Genomic DNA, 24,230 nt, shown 5'->3' on the forward strand with positions numbered 1-24,230 from the left:
TAAGAAGTACCGCTCTTCTACACCAGTACTGGTGGCGCCTAAACCACAAGAGCCGTTGCTGCTGTACCTGGCGGCGAAGAATCAAGTGGTCAGCGCCACGCTGGTGGCGCAGAGGGAGGTCGACGAAGAGGCAGTGGCAACGGCAGGACCGGCGGATGGCACGTCAGAAATTCCCCCGGCAGGGCCTGGTGCTGGCAAGGCAAGGCCCCCGGCAGAGTCTGACGCCATCGGGGCAGGGTTCGCGCAGCCAAATGAAGTGGTGCAGAAGAAGAAGATGGTGCAGCACCCAGTTTACTTTGTCAGCTCCCTCTTGCAGGGGGCTAGGTCAAGGTACTCCGGTGTGCAGAAATTGCTCTTCGTCCTCCTTATGGCCTCGAGGAAGCTGCGTCATTACTTCCAAGCCCACGAGATCACTGTCGTCACCCGCCTCCCATTGCAACGGATACTGCATAACCCAGACGCAACCGGAAGGATTGTGGAGTGGGCCTTGGAGTTGTCAAGCTTTGGGTTGAAGTTTGAAAGTACTTCGACAATCCAGAGCAGAGTCTTGGCGGAGTTCATTGCAGAATGGACCTCAACGCCCGACGAAGAAATCCAGGAGACCGCTCTCCCTGGCAAGGAAGCAAGTTGCGACTGGATCATGTACTTTGATGGGGCTTTCTCGCTGCAAGGCGCCGGTGCCGGTGTGCTGCTTGTCGTACCCACCGGAGAGCACCTCAAGTATGTGATCCAGATGCACTTTCCCAGGGAGATGTCCACAAACAACACTGCTGAGTACGAGGGGCTGCTTGCCGGTCTTAGGATCGCGGCAGACCTCGGGGTGAAGAAGCTCATCGTCAGGGGTGATTCGCAGCTTGTCGTCAGACAAGTCAACAAAGATTATCAGAGTTCGTTGATGGAGGCCTACGTAGATGAGGTGAGGAAGCTGGAGGAGCGCTTCGACGGTATACAAGCGGAGCACGTTCCCCGAGCGGAGAACGACATCGCTGATTACCTGTCAAAGCGCGCTGCATTCAAGCTACCTGTGGAACCAGGTACCTTTTTGCTTCGGTTAACTCAACCATCTGTCGAACCATCAATGGAGGAGAACAAGCGGAGGAAATCAGGCCCCGGCAAGTACTTTCCCACCGAGCCCCCAGGGGCCGCCGGCAAGGGTGTTGCCGCGGATTCTGAGCCTGCCAAGGGGCGGCTGGCTCCGGCAGGGCGCCAAGCCCTGGCCATAGAGACGGCTGCCCCCATGGCGGAAGAGATGCCTTTGGTCCTTGTCGTCGAGCCCCAGGCTCCGGCATGGGCACAACATACCGTCTGTTTCCTCCAGACAGGGGGAACTTCCTGAGGAGCAGGAAGAAGCGGAAAAAGTAGCCCGTCGGTCTGCCTTGTACCAGTTCGTCGATGACGTCCTGTACAGAAAAAGACCGAACGGTGTGAAATTGAAGTGCATCCCCCGGGAGGAAGGACTGGAGCTGTTGGCAGAGATACATGGAGGCATATGTGGCTCCCACATAGGGTCGAGGGCCCTTGCCGGCAAGGCTTCTTCTGGCCCACCGCCCTCCAGGATGCGACGGGACTAGTAACCAGGTGTGAAGCGTGCCAGTTCCATTCGAAGAAGCTTCATCAACCAGCTCAAGCCCTTCAAACAATCCCTCTCTCCTGGCCGTTTTCGGTTTGGGGGCTCGACATACTGGGCCCTTTCCCTCGCGGTGTCGGGGGCTTTGAGTACTTGTACATCGCAATCGACAAGTTCACAAAGTGGCCGGAGGTGGAGGCAGTGAGGAAGGTTACCGCACAGTCAGCTGTCAAGTTCTTCAAGGGGCTAGTTTGCCGTTTTGGTGTACCAAACAGAGTCATCACCGACAACGACACGCAGTTCACAAGCCACACCTTCATGCAATACATCCAAGGCCTTGGCAGCAAGGTCTGTTTTGCTTCCGTGGCACACCCACGGAGCAACGGCCAGGCGGAGAGGGCAAATGCTGAAGTGTTGCGAGGCTTGAGGACGAAGACTTTTGACAAGCTGCACAAGAGCAGAAGGCGCTGGATTGATGAGTTGCCGACGGTTCTTTGGTCGATCAGGACGACGCCAAATCGAGCCACCGGGCAGACACCCTTTGCCCTAGTATATGGGGTAGAAGCAGTTCTCTCCACGAACTCATATACGGGTCACCTCGAGTGCTCGCTTATGACGAGCTTGAGCAAGAGCAATTGCGGCAAGATGACGCAACGCTCCTTGAGGAAGATCGTCTTCGGGCGGCTGTGAGAGCAGCGCGCTACCAGCAAGCCTTGCGCCGCTATCATAGCCGCAAGGTTCATGCCCGAAGCCTTGAGGAAGGCGACCTTGTTCTTCGGCGCGTTCAGTTGGCCAAGAATTCCAACAAGTTGACGCCAAAGTGGGAAGGCCCTTATCTAGTAATACGAGTCACCAGGCCCGGCGCAGTCTGCCTGGAGACCGAAGATGCCGTCCCAGTGAGCAACTCCTGGAACATCGGACATCTTCGCAAGTTTTACCCATAAGGTGCGGCTACCGGGCCTCCCGGCAGGCCACCTTTTGTACAAGCTTTGTCGGCAAGGCATGTAACCCTCTGTGCAAAGCCAGGCGCAGACCCTGAGCATAAATAAATGAAGCGATGGCGCCCCAAGTTTTAGCATGCATGCTAGGTCAAGTCTCTCCCTCGGTTAGGGTTGATAGTGCTTAGCGGCGACTAACCCCTAGCCTAGAGGTCGAGTGTGCGTCTTTCTGTTCTCTTTGGTTCGCAGGGCATATGGACACTTCTGCCGAGCCGCTTGGGAGAAAGGGAACGAACCGGCGCTCCGGCCCCGGCAAGCCAAGACTGCCGGGGGCTGAAGACACAAGGATCCAACCACGGCAAGCCAAGATTGTCGGAGGCTATGGATTCAGATAAGTCTTTTACCCCCCTGTTATGCATTTCCGTACAGAACTAGGACATGTGAAACCTCGTTTATATTCTTAAAACCACCGTGCTCCCCCTTTCCTGTACCCAAGAGCTACCTCCTGGGTCAGAATTTGGTCGTAGTCGCGGTGGCAAGGAAATGAAGGAGGGGCCTAACTCTACTTCGCCCCTGCCTCCGCCAAGAGCGCGAGAATGGTCGACTGAAGTGGGGAGACCGCAAGGCCTGTTGCCGGGCAACAATGTTTATCTTAAAAATAACAAGGATTCGTCCTTGGCATGGGCCTCGCTCACGCACAAAGAACCCGACAAACACCCTTTTTCATTAAAAACATCCCATACAGGTACAGTTCATACGGAATTAAAAACATGAGCAAGGGGATTACAAGTCTTAAAATTAACAAGTGCCCGCAGGCTTATAAACTAAAAAGAGATAAGGTGCCCGTAATCCCTTCCGTGTCCCTCTCCTCAGAAAGTGGAACAAGACAGCAGGAGGGCAAAAGGGGCGCCTAGGCGAGGTGCGAGGAGTAGAAGGCACCAAGTGAACACCTTGGTGCCAGGAAAGGAGCTGGAAGACGAGGCAGTGGGCCGGCAATACGCGATGAAGGCGTCAGTGCCCGCGTACTCCGACTTGACGGCCGCCACCCGCCTTCTTTGCCTCCTCAGGCCCTCCTACGCCAGCCGCCCAAGGATACGACGGGGAGAGCCCCGATGGAGAGCTTGGCGAGGAAGACCCTCGGCAGGGCGCGTGGCCGAGGGAGGAGCGACGCGGTCAGTCGAAGTCGGAGTCGGCATCCTGCCGCTCGACTCCCTCGTCGTCGCGGTCGCTGTCCTCCTCGTCACTCCCGCTTGAGGAGGAATCTTCATCGTTGGATGAGCTCTCCACGCAGCACTTTAGGCGAGTTCCAAGATCTCCAAAGACCTTGATGGAGAGCAGGCCGCCCTCCATTAACTTGAATAGAGGACGAGCCCCGCCGTCAGGCTATGGATGCGAGCGAACGTCTTCCATCCACGGTAGAGATACATGACGTGAGGAGCGGGGAAGTCGACGTCGACCCGCGTGCCGCCGTTCCCACAGCCCCTCATGTGCAGTCCGAGGGTCTGAGGCGGATCGAGCTCCATCTCCCGAGCAAAAGGGGTGGGGAGGCGGAGACGACGACGCGGTGGCCGGCGCAGCCTGATGAAGAACTCGCGGGGCTGGTCCCCGACGTGGCCCTCCATCGTGGGAGGCATCGCTGGCGGAGGCACGGCCATCGCGCCGCCTCGTCCCCCTCTCCCCCGACCGCTGCGGCGACCTCGGCCTCGCCCCCCCTTCCTCTCGTAGCCGGCTCTGCCGCCGTGAGCTCGTGGGAAGGAGGAACGTGCTGTCGAGCGGTGACCCTCGCCCCCACCGTCGAAGGGCCCGCGCCCCCTCTCGCCATGACGGGTGGAAGGAAGGAGTGGAAGTGAAAGAAGATGGATGCTGGGAGAATGTGGGGTGACATCCCCCTCCCCTCCTTATAAAGAGCTGGGGTTGAGGCTCGGCCGCCCCACTCGGCTAATCCAGCCATCAGAGGCGCAGGGAAACAGGACCGACCCGCTGCCCCAATCAGCAACGGCCCGGTTTCCCGCCTCCACCGCCTGCCACCTGCATGGAGGACGCGTGGCGAGTGGGCAGAATCAAGGAGACGGGTGAGGGGACCGTTCCCCGCCCCGTGATCGTGGGCGGGGGGGGGGGCGCCTTGAAGACTGCGACCCGAGTCCACCCAGTAAATGAGCCGCGCCTCCACACCTCCCTTTTTTTATGGGGAAGGCGCGAGCCGCCTCTTTACCACGATGTGACGCATGCATGCGGAAACCGCCCCACGCATGACCCCCACGTCACGCACGACCCTCCATGTCGCGCGCAGGTCGTGGGGAAGCGCAGAGAGCGAAAAAATACTGTAGTAAAATCCCGCCCCGACTGCCCGCGCACCGTTCTGGGCCTGGCCCAACAACGTGTCGCGCTTATGTGCGGCCCAGGCCCGGGGGCTCCTGTTGGTGTACTAAACTAGGGGCACTCCTTTGTACCCCTTTACTTGTGCACGGACAGTCAGAGCTGCACCCACGGCCACGCTAAGCAGAGCAGAGGAGGGAAACCGGGAAGAAGCCAAAGCACAAGACGACCAAGGCAATGCCAAGACCAGGAACACAAGAGGGCAAGGAGGCGCGGAAGACTCCCTCGGCAAGGTTCTTGCCGAGGCAGCCTCCGCAGCCCCGGCAAGGGCCTTGCCGGGGCAGCCTGCCCGATGCCAACAGAGCGAGCCTCCCTTGAGCCCACGATTTCCGACCCCACCAACCACGTTGGAACCAGGGCTCGGGGGGCACCTCCGTGGTGGCATGCAGATCTTTGTCAAGATCATAAACATACAAGATCAGATAAGGACCAGAAGACGGCGACCCTCGGCGGGATCCTAGCCGAGGAGATCCACAAGACCCCCGGCAAGCACCTTGCCGGGGACGACTGCGACGCCACGGCAAGACCCTTGCCGGCCCCCCGGCAAGGCCCTTGCCGAGGGCACCAGCAGGGCCACTGCCAGGCCCGCACCAGCCAAGGCTCCACCGCCATTCGCATGCAGCTGCTAGCCCAACCAGCTGGGCAGGCACCTGCGTGGCAACACGCGGCTTCCAGACCAACTCAGCAAGCACCTGCGTGGTGGCATGCAGATCTTCGTGAAGACCCTGCCACCGCGCCACCTCAGCAGCCTGCCTGCCTACATGGCACCGCATGCATTGCTGGCCTGGGCGCGTGTCGAAGCGAGACGGAGTGGCGACGGACGGGACGGGCCTCGCTCCCGTACCCGATAAAGCTAATGGACACCTAAGTAGCGCATTTAATGCGCTTTGTCCCGTAATGCCGGGCAATAAGCTCGCGCACTGTACGCCTTTCCACCTCCTGTGTGCCACTGTGGCGACCCCTTTTCGACTATAAAAGGAGGCCCAAGGCATGCTGGAGAAGGATTCGGCTCTTTGGAACTACGCAGCCATCGTAGCTAGTTCGAAAGCTCAAGAACACTCAATACATCCACCAAAGCAGAACTAGGGTTTTACGCATCCTCGCGGCCTGAACCTGGGTAAACGATCTTTGTGCTGTCTCCTGGACCTGCTTTTTTCACAACCCCGCGCCCGCTGACCGTAGAAGGGATTCCAGTGATCCCATAGGTGTTGTTCCCACCGACACCCCACTGGGCAGCAAATCTTTCCTAGGAGGGATGCATTAGGCTTAACAGGAAAATGAGCTTTAATAAATATTAAATGGGACGTAATTATAAAAACTGGGCAGTAACTATAAAAAAATGCACCAAACACGTAATTAGTTTATAAAATATTATTTTTGGATTTTGAAAATTTTAATTTCATTAATTGTTGCGCGCGCAATGTTTTATTGGATTTTTACGTAACACAAATTTATATTGAAATTGTATTTAAACTGACTAGAAATTTCAGGATAAAAATATTTTGTATCCCATCATAATGTGGGAACTTTTTTTGAATTCTGTTTTGAACGGTTGGTTGAAATTATTAATCGTTGTCCTTGCTAGAAAATGGGCTGTATTTTTAACAATCTGTAAATGGGCTGTAATAAATTTCATTAGAATTCAAAAATGGGTTGTACATTCTTACAAATCGTAAATCTCTATTCGTAATGAAGCAGATGTTAGTCTCGCTTCCAGGTTTTTTATCCCATCTTTCATGGTTTTTTTACCTTCTCACACCTCACACTGAGCCGCCACGAACCGAAAAAACCTCGTACCGAGGCCCCCACCCGCCCCACGCATTCCAGGGCGTTACCTCCGATCGCACCCAAGACAAGCGAAGTAAATAAAATCTACGAAAATTAACCAACGAAAAAAAACTTACCACAAAAAACGGACCACGACAAAGGCCCCTCGCACCAAAAAAACGGACGAAGCGAAGGAGCGACGATCCCTCGATCTATTCGCGACGCGAACAACGACGCCGCCGCCATCGCGGATCCCAGGCGCTAGCCGCGGATCCCGTTGCCGGTGTCGAGGGGTCGTGGAGGCGCCGCCGCCGAGGTCCTAAAGGAGGCGCCGCCGTCGAGGTCCTAAAGGAGGCGCCGCTGCCATCGTTGTGGACCTCCGGGTCGCCATCGGGACACCTCTGCTGAGGTACGCCTTCGCCTTCGCACGGTGATGGGCATGGTGGCGGAAGAAGGTCGTCTTCCCAGAGCACCGCACGCTGGCCGCCGTCTCCATCCGCGGCCGCACCAACAAGACAGGTACGCCGCCGCGCCCTCGATGTATTCCCTACTCCTGTGCACTCATGGAAGTCTGCATCGCTTCTTTTGCCCCATACAGCCTTGACAGTCTCCACTAGAAATTCCTATAAAGGGGATTTATCTTAGAAGAACAATAGACAAATTCTATAACCAATTGTGAAAATTTTCTGTTATTTAGTGTTCCTGAATTAGGTCAAGAATGTACTGCTCACATTGCAGACTGTATAATTCGGATAGGTCTTCTTCTACATGGTGACTATTGATGCAAAGAAGGATTGCACGTCGTTCCCATCTTCTACATAGCCTATAGTTACGTGATTAATCATATTTCAATTTAGTGTGAATATTCACTGTCATGATACTTGTCTGCATCAAGATGAGTTTGTCGGTGCTTGATCTGAAATGGTTGCTGCTGTCCAGCCAACAGCACCGTAGACGAGCCCATCAACAACATGATGGAGACCATCCGTACTTCTTGATCCGGTATCTAAACCATTGGTCGTCAGTGTTGCTGCGGAAGGTGCGGAGGAGGGAGAAGGTTTTGCCGATAACTGGCACACCGAGGTTAGGTGTAGGTCTGGGCGCTGGTGCTGGTGGAGGCGCACCACTGGAGCTCGGCCATCACTCGGTCGGGCAGCCCTTTGAGCCCTTATAAAAATATCATGATCATCTTTTGGCGAATACAAAGGTGTTTATTACATCATAAGCAAAGACCTGTAGTGTTGCTTGTATATTTAGAGATACTATGGGAATTGATACACTCATAGCTTATTTTTCTTAGTTGTATGTTGTGTTGTCACTTATTTTTCTGATCTCTGTCGTGCATATGTTTTGACTAAATTATGGTTGTTGTTTATGGTTGTCAAATTAAGCCATTGATAGAGATAAGCAAAAGCAGTTGTTGATTGACAAAACGGAGAGACAACTTAGAGACACTATAACAGTTAGGAATTTAAGTAGCGGGACCAAATTATGTCATGCTTTATAACAGGTCATCGATTCTTCACGTAGCTCACTACTTGATTCTAACACTTTTTCTTTGGATACAGCAAGAATCATACCCCACCCACGCGGCGGCACGACGCAGAAGGGCTACATGGGTCTATAGCGGCGCGCGCAATGGAAGGACACCTATGGGAACAAGCTCACCGAGGTCTTGGAATTCCAACCTAGATAAACAAGTGAACTCATTTTAACAGTTTCCCTTTTTTTGTGATGCAGGCTAGCTCATTCATTAAGGGCTACTCAGCTCTGTTTTTTCCCTCCCTTTGGAGATTGGATTATATGGTACTCTGTGTTGAAGGATCTGTTCATGCCAAATTTAATAAATCTTGTCATGTTTTCATAGGTTGCCTATTTTCTCACTCTGCATGGAATGGTGAACGTTTGTAGCATGGTCACTTGGTCAGGTTTTGATTATTTTTGTCACTGCACATACCTTCAGAAAATAACCCAATGAGGCTAGCTTGTTCTTTCTACTTATACACCTACGCATGGGATGCTCTGTTAGTTTTGTTGTGCAAATAATCATTATTCCTGTTGATGAGCAATGATGATGGCTCCCAAAACTACAACATTTGCTGCTTCAGTGTATGTGTACCGAATCGTAAAAGAATATGATTATATCTTTTGCTTTGTAGTGCACCTGTTCACGAGAATGATGCTGAGAAGGCAATAGGTCCTGCTTGCTAGCTTTGTCATGGACACGCTTCAAAACTGTCTCTGTCCATGGGGTTATTGATTACTGCTTGTGATGTTTAAGAGTGATGCACAGGAACAGGATTATTTTTATGTGAAGGTGGATAGAAATAACTTTACTTGAGAAGGAGCTTTCCATTGCATCTGATTTGTACTATCAGTATCAGACTTCATTCCTGTGAAGTAACATTTGGGCAAAATGGGCAACATGTGTTTGGTCATTGCCGTGCTTTGGTTTTTAGGCTCGTGCTATGATAACTTGATGACACCCCTTTATAGACATTATAGTATAGAGCATTCTCATGCATTAAGTCCAGTGCAAGGAAAATTGATAAAGTCTGCTAACTGGAACAGGATAGTTGATCCTTTCAATGGAGAGTACAAATTTATTGCAATAATCTATATATGCCGAACCTGTACACCTTGCAATAGGTAGAGATGGCTAAATTTTGTAGCTTTTTGTTCCCTTTTTTCCCATCAAAATTATGGATTTGGAAGCTATTCATGGAGTGTTTCAGTTGCCTGCTATATTATGGATTTGCAATGAGCACAAGCCTGCAACCTTGAAGGAAAAGTTGTTGCTGCTGAAGACATGACACTGTGGGTGAGATCTTTTATTATGTTAGTACAGAGTACAGACTGATATTATGTCGCAGCAACAATGTATAGAGCTTCAGAGCTCATTCTTCTCTTCACATAAGGTTCGGTTTAGAGTTCATGCTTTGTGCTTATTAAAAAACAAAGAAAAGGAATGAGTTGCTTGATATATTGGCATGTATATAGTGTAAAAAAACATGCTTACAGTTCTAACATGAATTTTATTGAACTGAGAGTTGTGATATGCAAATGTTTTATGGTCGAAGGTTCTGTACCATCGGTTATATTGTATAAAAATGGTCTCTGCTTTCATCTTCTTTGATGACATATTTTCTTGTAAAAATTGAAATGCATTATGCACCTGTTCTTTTCAAGGTGGTTCCATTTTTTGTCAATTTATAAACTTTTTATGAATAGTAATATAGACGCATGTTCTTAATCTATTTTGGATTTTTGTTCACCCCGAAATGCAGTGTAGATCTGCCATTGACATTTTTTTGGAGCACTGGTTGAACATTTGCTGAGATGTTGATAGGAAAAGCCTTTGTTTCCTCATAAAATGTTGTCCATTAGTTAAACTTATTGGATACATGCAGTGGGCATGATGACCATGTACAACTTTTTTCAGTTAGAATTGTGTCTGCTATTGATCTATCTAACTTAATACAAAGAACTCTGCATGTTTTGGAAACAAGAGGTAATGCAAACATTTAATTCTGTTGTGAACTTCTGATTCAGCCTTGGGGCATGGACGGCGAGAAGTGTAGGCATGTGCCTAGCGTACCGGACCATGATGGATTGATGAGCTGATGTCATGTGGCGGCTGGTTAACCGGCGGCGGTTGGAGCCATCATCCACCACGAGTTCGCGCTAGGAGCACATGGGCAAAGGAGAGGATATGTTGGTGCTGTTGGAATAAGGTTTATTGGGTCGTCCTCCTCCAGCAACATATTACACAATGTACTTAAGCCGATTTATTCTCTTTGGTAAAAATGGCCCTCATTTGCTTGATAAAACTTTACTTTCGTAAAACTAATTGAGTTAGGAACCATAACATATACTACTACATCTATGTCTGGTATCTATCTGATTATATTAAACTGACAGTTTATTCTTCTTGCTGGAAGGGGTGTCGTGAAAGATGATCTGGATGCTATTAAAGTTTTATATATGTTGCTGTCCATGTGAGTCATTTCTATGAACTATGCTACTAATCGTCACATAAGGTCATATGCTAACTCTTGACCTATGTACACTTAAAGGTCCTCTCACCTTGGATCATATCAATCTGCTATCAATGGCTGAGACTGAGCTTTGATTTCTCACCACGTGCTTAAATCTATATTTTTTAAACACCTCAATCTTCCTTGAATTTTCTGATACACCAAGCAGCATCGCAAGTTAATTGAAGTAATTGGTCTTGAAAACATGTATTCTTTCCTGTCCACGAAATGTAATGCTTTGGGGGAACCTTCAATCAAACTTAAAAATAAATTAGTACTGATGTTGTTTTTCATAAATCATGAACCAATAGATGTACTTGTTAGGATAACATGGAAGCTGACTTAGCTGACAGGTTGGATGGATACTCATTATGGGCATTTCAAATGATGCCATTGTTTGAAAAAAAAAGAATGAGTTCATCATTTGCTTCAAATTTTTTGCTTTGTTTTTATATATTGCATTTGAGGAGACCACACGCTCTTGAAACTTGACACTATATATTCATTACTATATGCAACAAGTTATATTCGTTATATTTCTCTCTATGGGGCATACTAGACTTATTTGCAGTGACAGAGGCAGGGGCGAGCTGGGGCCCGGGCTAGCATTTTTCACAGCAACATTACTGGAGCTACCAAATATGATGTTCTGGAGAAAATTTATTTTGATGATTGTGGAAAAGTTTGGAGACTGGCGTGTGATATTACTGATAAAGCAAAGACACACATAATCTGGAAACATACACCATGGATGATGCGCTTGCGGCCATGGGGCAGTGGAATCCAAGCACTTGTTAATGCATGAAGACAAGGGTTGGGTTGTACTCCCTCCGTTCCAAAATATAAGTCTTTTAAGAGATTCCAATAAGGGGCTACATACGGAGCAAAATGAGTGAATTTACATTCTAAAATATGTCTATATACATCCGTATGTAGTCTTTTAGTGAAATCTTAGAAAGACTTATATTTAGGAACGGAGGGAGTAGAAACCATGGAGCTCAGTCAACTATCAATCCATGTGATGATGTATCTTTTACTCTACTATCAATACATGTGATGATGTATCTTTTACCTCCCATTAGTTTCTTGTAAATCTTTATCTGGGTATTGAAATTCATAGCTGATTCTATATATCTTTCCTTGCCACTGAAGTTCATAAGGTAACAAATAATATATCAGATTTAGACATTATTTCTACTGTGTATGTGTGTGTGTCCTGCAGTTAATACTTGGCCAGAATGTGGCCAAGGTTACTTTTTGCGATGTGCTGGGCCAAGGGTGAGGAGGACACTTGGCGGTGTAGTGATGATGAGATGGTGCCTGAACAAAATGGTAAGATGTGCTAGGATTGATCCAGGATATGTGAGGTCAATGGGTTCAAGATGGTGTCGGAATGAGAGCCAATGCAGCTGGGCGACATATGATGATTACATCGTTAGGAAGGAGAGGTGGAGGTGGTTGCAGATAGAGGAGATATAACGATTGGACAAGGAGACCTGCTATGCCAGCAGAGAATCGAAAGCGCGTTACAAAGGAAGATGAAGGACACATGTACCAACATGGTTCGAAACTATACACGGCACCTTTTTCTTATCAAATGCCACTATTTATTTTTGTCGTCACATGGTAATATTATGCTCTCGCTGCCAGGCTTAGGCGCCCGTTTGATGTTTAAACACACTCCGACGTATGAGAGAGAAATAAACATCAATCTTAAAATGACTTAATTATTTCTTTCTTTGCTTCATTTATATGTACTATAGCCCATAGCAACGCACGGGCATTTTACTAGTGGGATATAAGTTTTTTGCCATACACTTGTGGGCCTACTAAGTTGACGCGTCTTCTAAAAAAAGTAAGTTGACGCGTATGCAAGGCTTTGTCAACTTATAGTCAACACACGGTTCTAGCAGCAGTGGTCGCTGGATATCCATCCAACGGATGTTGTGCTTCTTCTTCAGTCTCGGATATTCTAGCTTCAGCCGACATCTAGGGTGCACCGTTTGAAGGCTGACCTGTGGGCCTACTAAGTTGACGCGTACCAAGGGCTTTGTCAACTTAGTCATTATAAACGATTCTAGCTGCAGTGACCGTACGATGTTCATCCAACGGCTGTCGTGCTTTTTCAACCTCTGGTCTTCTTGCTCCAGCCGCCCAAAGCAGCACCGGTCGTGCCGCCTGCTCCTGCCCCCCGTAGCCGGCTGTGCTGCCGTAGAGGCCTCACCGCCCCTACTACTCCTACCGCTGGCCAGGCAATCCCTCTACTCACCCACACCCCCTGTTATTCTGCGGCGACGGCAGCCTCACACCGCAGCCGAACCAGTGAACCCACGTACTCGTCTCCGCGTGGGCATCCACTGCCGCGTCTTCCCCGGCTCCTTGTCGTCCCCTTCCTAAGCCTCGCCGTCGTCCACCGCCCTGGTGCTCTCGCCATGGCGTGGTCAACGAACGACATCCATCAGACGTGGATTGTACGTGGAGAGGCTGACAGCTAGGTCCACGACCGCACACAAGGAAATGCCTCTTTATTACGCGAAAAATAGTGATTCCTCCACCTGACATTTGGGACCAACCGAAAGGGCCTCTGTATTTCGCGAAAAAACGTTCCCGCCGCTGACAGCTCGGACCCACCAGCTATAACTTCGCACGCAAGGAAGTGCTTCCTTATTACACAAAAAAATGAATACCCCCTGCTAGCTGGGATCCACCATATGGGAGGCTGACTTGTGGGCCTACTAAGATGACGGGAACAGAGGGCTTTGTCAACTTAGTAAACATGAACGATTCTAGCTCCAGTGACCGTACGATGTCCATCCAACGGCCGTAGTGCTTCTTCAACCTCTGGTCTTCTTGCTCCAGCCGCCCAAACAAGCGTCGGCCGTGCCGCCTGCTCCTACCTCCCGTGTCGGGCTGTGCTGCCACCGCTAGCCATGCCATCCCTCTATACTCACCCACACCTCCTGTTATTCTCCGGCGACGGCAGCCTCACACCGCAGCCGAAGCAGTCAACCCAAGTACCCCCCTCCGTGTGGGCATCCACTACCGCGTCTTCCCCGGCTCCGCGTCGTCCCCTTCCTAGGCCTCCCCGTCGTCCACCGCCCTGGTGCTCTCGGCGCGGCGTGGTCAATGTGGTCAACGAACGACTTCCATCGGAAGAGTACTGTACATGGAGAGGCTGACAGCTGGGTCCACGGCCGCAACAAGGAAATGCCTCCTTATTACGCGCAAAATAATGATTCCTCCACCTGACCGCAGGGACCCACCGGACGGGCCACCGTATTTCACGAAAAAACGTTTTCCCCCTGACTGCTGGGACCCAGCAGCTACATCTTTGCACGCAAGGAAGTGCGTCCATATTACGAGAAAAAATGATTCGCCCCCCTGACTGCTGGGACCCACCAGCTACATCTTCGCACGCAAGGAAGTGCCTGACAGTCGGGACCCACCCGGTCGAAGCGTACGTAGCGTTGTCATTCTGGTCGCGAACGTGTACGTACATACTGGTCGATTGGTCTGTCTGCAGGCTGCAGCGATGAACCGTGGCCATGTAAGGAAGGGCACATGTCATAGTAGAGGCGCGCATGTGTCGTATTAGAGGCGCGCACGTAGCATGTACACGTACGTACATCGGCCAGGGTGCAAGAAAGTAAATATGGCCACGTACGTACATACGGGCGGGGTCCCGAACGCCTACTCGCGCATACGTACGGCCAGGGCTCATGTACATAGCTGGGTTGGAACGGAGAAGCCGCGCCGTTGTCGTGATCATGGGGAGGCAACCGGCTGGGTCGGAACGGAATGCGTCGTCGTGTTCATCGGGAGCCAACCGGCTTGGACGGAACAACCGATGGAAAACGAGGCCTAGCGTACCACAGAACGGAGGAAACGGCCTTGTGTTCGACCGACCATGGTCGAAACGAGATCCTGTTCATCGGGAGGGGTCTGGCGTACCGCAAAACGGAGGAAACGGACCTCCTACGGTCGAAACGGGGTCCTTTTGACCGGGAGGGGTGTGGCGTACCGCAAAACGGAGGAAACGGACTTGTGTTGGAGCGCTACGATCGAAACGGGGGTCCTGTTCATCGGGAGGGGTGTGGCGTACTGCAAAACAGGACTCCACGGGATACTGTTCCTCTCCACCGTCGACCTCCTCCAGCCTCCACGGGCTACTGTTCATCCACCGTCGACCTCCTCCAGCCTCCACCTGCGACTATTCATCCACGGGCTCCTGTTCATCCAGCCTCCACCGCGCGCTCCTCCACCGGCTACTGTTCAACCAGCCCTCTCCACGGGGGTCCTGTTCAACCACCCCTCCATGGGTTACTGTTCATCCAGCCCTCCACCGGCTACTGTTCATCCAGCCCTCCACGGGGTCCTGTTCATCTAGCCCTCCACGGGGTCTTGTTCATCCACCGGCTCGATCAATTGGGGTACTGTTCATCTAGCGGCAACGACCTCTACTACCACGGGGTCATGTTCATCCAACCCCCACCGCGAAATGTTCATCCAAACCCCCCAACAACTCTCACTATTCATCAAGGGAAGGAGGCAGCAGTGTTCGATCGGCTTCAGTTAGCAACAGTAGCAAAGGAATCACTCGGGTTTAGTTAACAGCAAGGGATCAATCGATCGCTCGGGTTCAGTAACGCGTAGCCTGCAGTGCAATGCTGGGGTTCAGTTAGAGCCCAACGCCTCACTCAGCCCAACACCTCGCACACACGCGCGTACGTACGAGAGAAACACGCACCACTCGGCCCCCGACTACCCACCGTAACCTGGAACTCCCCGATATTTTCCTCGCCCTCGCTTCTACCACGGTTTTTCCCGTCATGGACGGTCCAAAGAATGTCATGCAGCTGCGTCTCCGGCCCGCCCAAGACGAAAAGCCCATTTTCTGTCATGATTTTTTGTCACATAAGTAGGACCCCACCACATCTATGATGATACTGGGTTTTGTCACAATTATCGTCATAGAAGTGTCATAAGTATGACAACAAAAATTTTCATTCGGCCCAAAATGTCACGGATGTGTCTTTTTTTTGTAGTGTCACCGAGTGGCGCATCAAGGACATAATTCTTCTGTGCAACAATGACGATAATCCTCAGACCATGGACCCAGTCCGCATCATTGCTACTACCATCTTTCAACTTAGTTTTCTCTAGGAACATATCAAAAATAAAACAAGAGAGCTATACGCGAGTATTGATCTACAACATAGATATGCAAATACTATCAGGACTAAGTTCATGATAAATTAAGGTTCAATTAATCATATTACTTAAGAACTCCCACTTAGATAGACATCCCTCTAGTCATCTAAATGATCACGTGATCCATATCAACTAAACCATGTCCGATCATCACGTGAGATGGAGTAGTTTTCAATGGTGAACATATCTATCTTGATCATATCTACTATATGATTCACGTTCGACCTTTCGGTCTCAGTGTTCCGAGGCCATATCTGCATATGCTAGGCTCGTCAAGTTTAACCCGAGTATTCTGCACGTGCAAAACTGGTTTGCACCTGTTGTATGTGAACGTAGAGCTTATCACACCCAATCATCACGTGGTGTCTCGGCACGACGAACTATAGCAACGGTGCATACTCAGGGAGAACACTTATACCTTGAAATTTAGTGAGGGATCATCTTATAATGCTACCGCCGTACTAAGCAAAATAAGATGCATAAAAGATAAACATCACATGCAATCAAAATATGTGACATGATATGGCCATCATCATCTTGTGCCTTTGATCTCCATCTCCAAAGCACCGTCATGATCTCCACCTTCACCGGCTTGACACCTTGATCTCCATCGTAGCGTCATTGTCGTCTCGCCAACTATTGCTTCTACGACTATCGCTACCGCTTAGTGATAAAGTAAAGCAATTACATGGCGATTGCATTTCATACAATAAAGAGACAACCATAAGGCTCCTGCCAGTTGCCGATAACTTTTACAAAACATGATCATCTCATACAACAATTTATATCTCATCACGTCTTGACCATATCACATCACAACATGCCCTGCAAAAACAAGTTAGACGTCCTCTACTTTGTTGTTGCAAGTTTTACGTGGCTGCTACGGGCTTCTAGCAAGAACCGTTCTTAAATACGCATTAAAACCATAATGATTTTTTGTCAAGTGTCCTGTTTTAACCTTCAACAAGGACCGGCCGTAGTCAAATCCGATTCAACTAAAGTTGGAGAACAGACACCCGCCAGCCACCTGTGTGCTAAATCACGTCGGTAGAACCGGTCCCATGAACGTGGTCATGTAATGTTGGTCCGGGCCGCTTCATCCAACAATACCGCCGAATCAAAATAAGACGTTGGTGGTAAGCAGTATGACTATTATCGCCCACAACTCTTTGTGCTCTACTCGTGCATATCATCTACGCATAGACCTGGCTCAGATGCCACTGTTGGGGAACGTAGCAAGCAATTTCAAAAAAATTCCTACGATCACGCAAGATCTATCTAGGAGATGCATAGCAACGAGAGAGGGAGAGTATGTCCATGTACCCTCGTAGACCGAAAGTGGAAGAGTTAGGTTAACGCGGTTGATGTAGTCGAATGTCTTCACGATCCAACCGATCCAAGTACCGAACGTATGACACCTCCGTGTTCAGCACACGTTCAGCTCGATGACGTCCCTCGAACTCTTGATCCAGTAGAGGGTCGAGGGAGAGTTCCGTCAGCACGACGGCGTGGTGACGGTGATGGTGATGTGATACGTCTCTAACGTATCTAATTTTTCTCATGCTTTTCCTCTTGTTTTGGACTCTAATTTGCATGATTTGAATGAAACTAACCCCGGACTGACGCTGTTTTCAGCAGAACTACCATGGTGTTGTTTTTGTGCAGAAATAAAAGTTCTCGGAATGGAACGAAACTTCACGAGGATTTTTTATATTATAAATGAGACTTTCTGGAGCCAAGACCTACCATAGAGGGGCCCCTTGGTGGGCACAACCCACCAGGGCGCGCCCCCCTCTCCTGGCGCGCCCAGGTGCGTTGTGCCCACCTAGTGGCCCCGCAGACCTCAACCCTGACACTATAAATTCCTATTTTCAGAGAAAAAAACAGGGAGAAAGAATTATCGCAATCCACGAGACGGAGCCGCTGCCAAGCCCTGTTCTTCCTCGGGAGGGCAGATCTGGAGTTCGTTTGGGGCTCCGGAGAGGGGGATCTTCGTTCTTTGTCATCACCAACCCATCTCCATCGCCAATTCCATGATGCTCCCCACCGGGAGTGAGTAATTCCTTCGTAGGCTCGCTGGTCGGCGAGTAGTTGGATGAGATCCATCATGTAATCGAGTTAGTTTTGTTAGGGCTTGATCCCTAGTATCCACTATGTTCTTAGATTGATGTTGCTATGACTTTGCTATGCTTAATGCTTGTCACTTTGGGCCCGGGTGCCATGAACTCAGATCTGAACCGTTTATGAATTCATCATTATATCCATGTTTTAGATCCGATCTTGCAAGTTATAGTCACCTACTACGTGTTATGATCCGACAACCCCGGAGTGACAACAACCGGGCCCACTCTCGGTGATGATCATAGTTTGAGGAGTTCATGTATTCACTATGTGTTAATGCTTTATTCCGGTTCTCTATTAAAAGGAGGCCTTAATATACCTTAGTTTCCAATATGGACCCCGCTGCCACGGGAGGGTAGGACGAAAGATGTCATGCAAGTTCTTTTAATAAAGCACGTATGACTATTTACGGAATACATGCCTACACTATATCGATGAACTGGAGCTAGTGCCGTATCGCCCTAGGTTATAACTGTCACATGATGAATATCATCCAACAAGTCACCGATCCAATGCCTATGAATTTATCTTATATTGTTTCTACTGCGTTACTACTGCTATCATCACTGTTACACTTGCTACAAAATTACTGCTATCACTGTTACTGTTACTATTGCTACTGTCACTACTATCAAAACTATCATATTACCGGGCTACTGATTACTTGCTGCAGATAATTAATCTCCAGGTGTGGTTGAATTGACAACTCAGCTGCTAATACCTTCAAATATTCTTTGGCTCCCCTTGTGTCGAATCTATAAATTTGGGTCAAATACTCTACCCTCGAAAACTGTTGCGATCCCCTATACTTGTGGGTTATCAAGACCTTTTTCTGGCACCGTTGCCGGGGAGCATAGCTATATTTGCTGAGTCACTTGGGATTATTATCGTATTATCACTATGAAAAATCTGAAGGATTCAAAGACTAAGATATTTCCCTCAAAGACGAGGGGAGGTAAGGAACTACCATCTAGTTCTGCTTTAGATTCATCTTCTGTTATGAATAAACTTGCAACACCACCCCATGCTATTAATTCAGATATGTCGCAAGTTATTGATGATGCTACTTCTACTATGAATGATGCTTATGATGATGCTAGTACCTTGCTTGATAATGATGATGTGCCACTTGGTGAATTTCTTGATGAACAAATTGCTAGAGTTATACAACATGATGTTGTTGAATCTGATGATGAGCTTGAAACTGAAACTCCTGAAACACCTGCTAGAACTATCCTTCCTAGATATGAATTGCCTAAGGTATCGGAAGGTTATGTTATGAGTGAAGAAACAACTAGAGATATTCTTGCTTGCGATGATAGAGATGATCTAGAGAAATTATTACACAAGTATAAAGAAAAATCTCTGAATGCTAGAATGAAATGTGATCCTAAGTTTGCTACTTCACCTATCTTTATTGATGATAAGGATTATGAATTCTCTGTCGACCCAGAGTTGATTACTTTGGTTGAATCTGATCCTTTCCATGGTTATGAAACAGAAACTGTTGTGGCACATCTTACTAAGTTGAATGACATAGCCACCCTTTTTACTCATGATGAGTAAACTCGCTATTACTTTATTCTCAAATTATTTCCTTTCTCATTAAAGGGTGATGCTAAAGCTTGGTACAATACTCTTGCTCCTGGTTGTGTGTGTAGTCCCCAGGATATGATTTATTACTTCTCTGGAAAATATTTTCCTGCTCATAAGAAACAAGCTGCCTTACAGGAAATATTTAACTTTGCTCAAACTAAAGAAGAGAGTCTCCCACAAGCTTGGGGGAGGCTTTGCCAGTTACTTAATTCTTTGCCTGATCATCCTCTTAAGAAAAACAAAATACTTGATATCTTCTATAATGGACTAACCGATGCTTCTAGGGACGTCCTAGATAGTTGTGTTGGTTGTGTTTTCAGGGAACGAACTGTTGGACAAGCTGAAGAATTATTGAATAACATATTGAAAAATTATGATGATTGGACTATTCCTGAACCACCGCCTGAACCCACTCCAAAGAAGAGGGGTATATTATATCTCAGTCCTGAAGATATGCAAGAGGCGAAGAAATCCATGAAGGAAAAAGGTATTAAAGCTGAGGATGTTAAAAATTTACCTCCTATTGAAGAAATACATGGGCTTAATACACCACCACTGCCTAAGGTGGTAGAGGTAAATTCTCTTATGAAGTTCAGTGAAAATGATAATCCTTATAATATGCATCACAGTCAATGCCTTTATGAGTTTGAAAACTACATTAGAAAACAAGATCACTACAATGCAAATGTTATGAAACAATTGAAATATAATTCTGACATGATTGCTCGCTTGAGTGACTTGTTATTTAGAATATCAAATGATGTTAGAGGTGTTGGAAAACATGATTCTATGGTTCAAACTCAGTTAGAACAAGTTGCTAAATCACAAAGAGAATTGCTTGATGAAATGAATCATAATATGCATGACTTTGCTGTTAGAGTTGCAACCAGAGGAGGTAAAATGACTCAGGAACCACTTTATCCTGAGGGACACCCAAAAAGAATTGAACAAGATTCACAAAGAGCTAACACTGATGCACCTAGTCCTTCTTAAAAGAAAAAGAAAAAGAAAAAGAAAAATGATAGGACTTTGCATACTTCTACTGAACCTGAAACAGAAAAACCTCCTGATAATGATAATGAAACTTCTGTCTCTGATGCTGAAACTCAATCTGGCAATGAACACTCACCTACTGATAATGAAAAAGATAATGATGAGGTTCATGAAGACTCTCAACCAAACAATGATAAGGAACCAGATAATGATGTTGAGATAGAACCACCTGTTGATCTTGATAACCCACAACCTAAAAATAAAAGATATGACAAAAGAGACTTTGTTGCTAGAAAACACGGTAAATAAAGAGAACCGTGGGTTCAAAAACCTATGCCTTTTCCACCCAAGTCAACTAAAAAGAAAGATGATGAAGAATTTGAACGCTTTGCTGAAATGCCGAGGCCAGTCTTTTTGCGTACTCGCTTGACTGACATCTTGAAAATGCCTCCTTATGCAAAGTATATGAAAGACATCATCACAAATAAGAGAAAAATACCGGAAGATGAAATCTCCACTATGCTTGCTAATTATACTTTCAAAGATGGAGTACCTAAAAACTTGGAGATCCGAGAATACCAACTATACCCTGCTCCATTAAAAACAATTATGTGAAAACCGCTTTGTGTGATTTAGGAGCTGGTGTTAGTGTTATGCCTTTCTCTTTATACAAAAGACTTGACTTGAATAAACTCACACCTACTGAAATATCTTTGCAAATGGCTGATAAATCAACTGCCATAGCTATCGGTATCTGTGAGGATGTACCTGTTGTTGCTGCTAATGTTACTATTTTGACTGACTTTGTTATACTTGAGATGCCCGAGGACGACAACATGTCGATTATCCTTGGTAGACCCTTCTTGAATACTGCAGGGGCTGTTATTGATTGCAATAAAAGCAAGGTCACTTTTCATATTAATGGTAATGAGCATACGGTGCACTTCCGAAGAAACAATTCCAAGTGAATGGTAGTAATGTTATTGAAAAATCTCTGACAATTACTATTGGAAGTTTTCAAATACCTCTACCTACTGTCAAAAAGAAATATGAAATGCTTATTTTTGGGGAAATGCATATCCCCATTGAGGTAACTTAGTGATTTACGAAAGTTCTTCGGTTTCATGCTAATCGAAAGTGGTTGTTAATAAGACCTGATCAACCTTATTAATGGATCTTTTTTGAGCGGTATGAAGTTGATGAATTTAGTAAGCACTACCTTCTGTCCCTATCTTTTGTTTTCTGTTTTTATTAGTTAAATAAAATAAAATGCCATGTTTTGTCTGTTTTCTGAATTTCCCGTGCAAAAAACATGACCCAAAAATAAAAGTTCTCAGAATTCCCTGAAAATTGAACACAATTTTTTTCTGAATATTTCTGAATTTTTTGTGCAAATAATACCAGAGGGAGGTGCACCAGGAGGGCACAACCCACCTGGGCGCGCCAGGACCCGCAGGCGCGCCCTAGTGGGTTGTGGTCCCCACGTGCCCCCCTCACCTATCTCTTTAGCGCACATCATCACTTACCTCCAGAAAAAATCCCCATTGCGCTCTCTCCCGTGTTCTTGAGCTCAAACCCGCGGATTTCGATCTCTTTGCTTGAAGCTCCGTTTCCGAAACAGTTTCGGGGGATTGTTGCTTGGTATGTGACTCCACCATTTGTCCAATTAGTTTTTTTGTTTTAGTGGTTTATACTTTGAATAATTAGCTGCTCTTGGTGCTGCTGTAGATGTGCTTGCATGTTAAATTCTTAGTGTTCTAAGTAGTTTGAATGCTTGCTATGGCCTCTATGTGTCCCTACGAGTAGTTGCTATCAATTTTATAAAGTTTTGTTGACAAATTTTTGTTACGCCCTCGATTCAATCGTACACTAATCATACACGCAAATGTGTACGATCAAGATCAAGGACTCACGGGAAGATATCACAACACAACTCTAGACACAAACTAAAGTAATACAAGCTTTATATTACAAGCCAGGGGCCTCGAGGGCTCGAATACATAAGCTCGAAAACACAAGAGTCAGCGGAAGCAACAATATCTGAGTACAGACATCAGTTAGACAAGTTTGCCTTAAGAAGGCTAGCACAAAAGCAACACGATCGAAGAGGCAAGGCCTCCTGCCTGGGAGCCTCCTAACTACTCCTGGTCGTCGGCGGTCTCCACGTAGTAGTATGCATCGGCGGTGGCATCTGGCTCCTGGGCTCCGACATCTGGTTGCATCAACCGGAAAGAAGAAGAAAGGGGAAAGAGGGGGAGCAAAGCAACCGTGAGTACTCATCCAAAGTACTCGCAAGCAAGGATCTACACTACATATGCATCGGTATCAATGAAAGGGGCTGTATCTGTGGACTGGACTACAGAATGCCAGAAGAGAAGGGGAAAACCTAGCCTATCGAAGACTAGCATCTTCTGGAAACCACCATCTTGCAGCAACAGGAGGGAGTAGAGTAGCATAAAGTAAAGTAGTAGTAGTGTTATCAACCTCGGCCAGAGATCCTTTCTCGACTCCCTGCGAGAAAGCAATCCCAGAGCCATACTATCCAGTTATCATCTCATATCCAAGTCTCATCTCAAGTATCCAGTTCTAGTTGTATCGATCGGGATACAACTCCAAGTGTCCGTTACCGTAGGACAGGCTATCGATAGATGTTTTCTTCCCTGCAGGGGTGCACCAACTTACCCACCACGCTCGATTAACTCCGGCCGGACACACTTTCCTGGGTCATGCCCGGCCTCGGCCAAACAATACGCCGCAACCCGACCTAGGGTTAATAGAGAGGCCAGCACGCCGGACTAAACCTATGCCCCCAGGGGTCATAGGCCATCGCCCCGGGAACTCCTGCACGTTGCGTGGGCGGCCGGTGAGCAGACCTAGCTACCTCCTTCAACAAGGCAGGTGCTTACGCAGTCCAACCCGGCGTGCGCCGCTCAGTCGCTGATGTCTAGTAAGCTTCGGCTGATGCATACGACGCAGAACGCCCATACTATGCCCACGTGATGGTTAGTTCTATCAGGCCAGAGGCCCCTCGGATCAAATATCCAAATTGTAGTGGATTAGGAGCACGCGGTAACATGCAGAGACTCACGAAAGATGTGACCCCGTTGCCCCGTCTCGAGGACTTGCGGCAAGGGCTAGGAATGCCCGGCCACGCCTCGTAATTATCTCGCGGGCACCCTCCATGTCAACCCGACTCCTCATCACTCGCAAATATGCTCGCGCGGGTACCCCTCAGGGCCGACCCGTCTTTAGTAACAGGGTTCAGTGTAAAGTCATAGTAACCATAGTAACCGTGTGTCCAAACAACAAGGGGAAAACCCGAGGAATCACCCCCGGCGAATTCCACTCGATGTAATCATCAAGGTGAATGTAAGAGGAACCACCCCCGAGGTTCACACTTGAGGGGTTGCACGACAGAGTCGTATCAGAAGTGGTTAAGGCGGAATCACCCCCGATGACCACGACCAAATAGCTACACTACAGGGTTAACATCAGAAGTGCTGTAGAGGTCTCACCCTCGGCACTCGATAGTAACCCAGTAGTGTCGAGCAACTAAGGGGAAAGTGATGTGCGGTGCCGGGGCCTGGTCTTCGATCCCGTCGATCGGGTCTTCAATGATGAAGC

The 24,230-nt window shown here is 48.0% G+C and overlaps 1 long non-coding RNA gene across 1 annotated transcript; it reads left to right on the forward strand.

The window, feature by feature from the left end:
- The first annotated feature begins 6,818 nt into the window (after positions 1-6,818).
- LOC109779181 (uncharacterized) lies at positions 6,819-11,816 on the forward strand. Its single transcript, XR_012184494.1, has 4 exons — positions 6,819-7,167; positions 8,217-8,320; positions 8,389-9,469; positions 10,201-11,816. It is a non-coding gene; the product is annotated as an uncharacterized lncRNA (long non-coding RNA).
- Positions 11,817-24,230: the final 12,414 nt, after the last annotated feature.

The sequence above is a fragment of the Aegilops tauschii genome, chromosome 5 (genome assembly GCF_002575655.3).
Source record: "Aegilops tauschii subsp. strangulata cultivar AL8/78 chromosome 5, Aet v6.0, whole genome shotgun sequence".
NCBI classification, from domain to species: Eukaryota; Viridiplantae; Streptophyta; class Magnoliopsida; order Poales; family Poaceae; genus Aegilops; species Aegilops tauschii.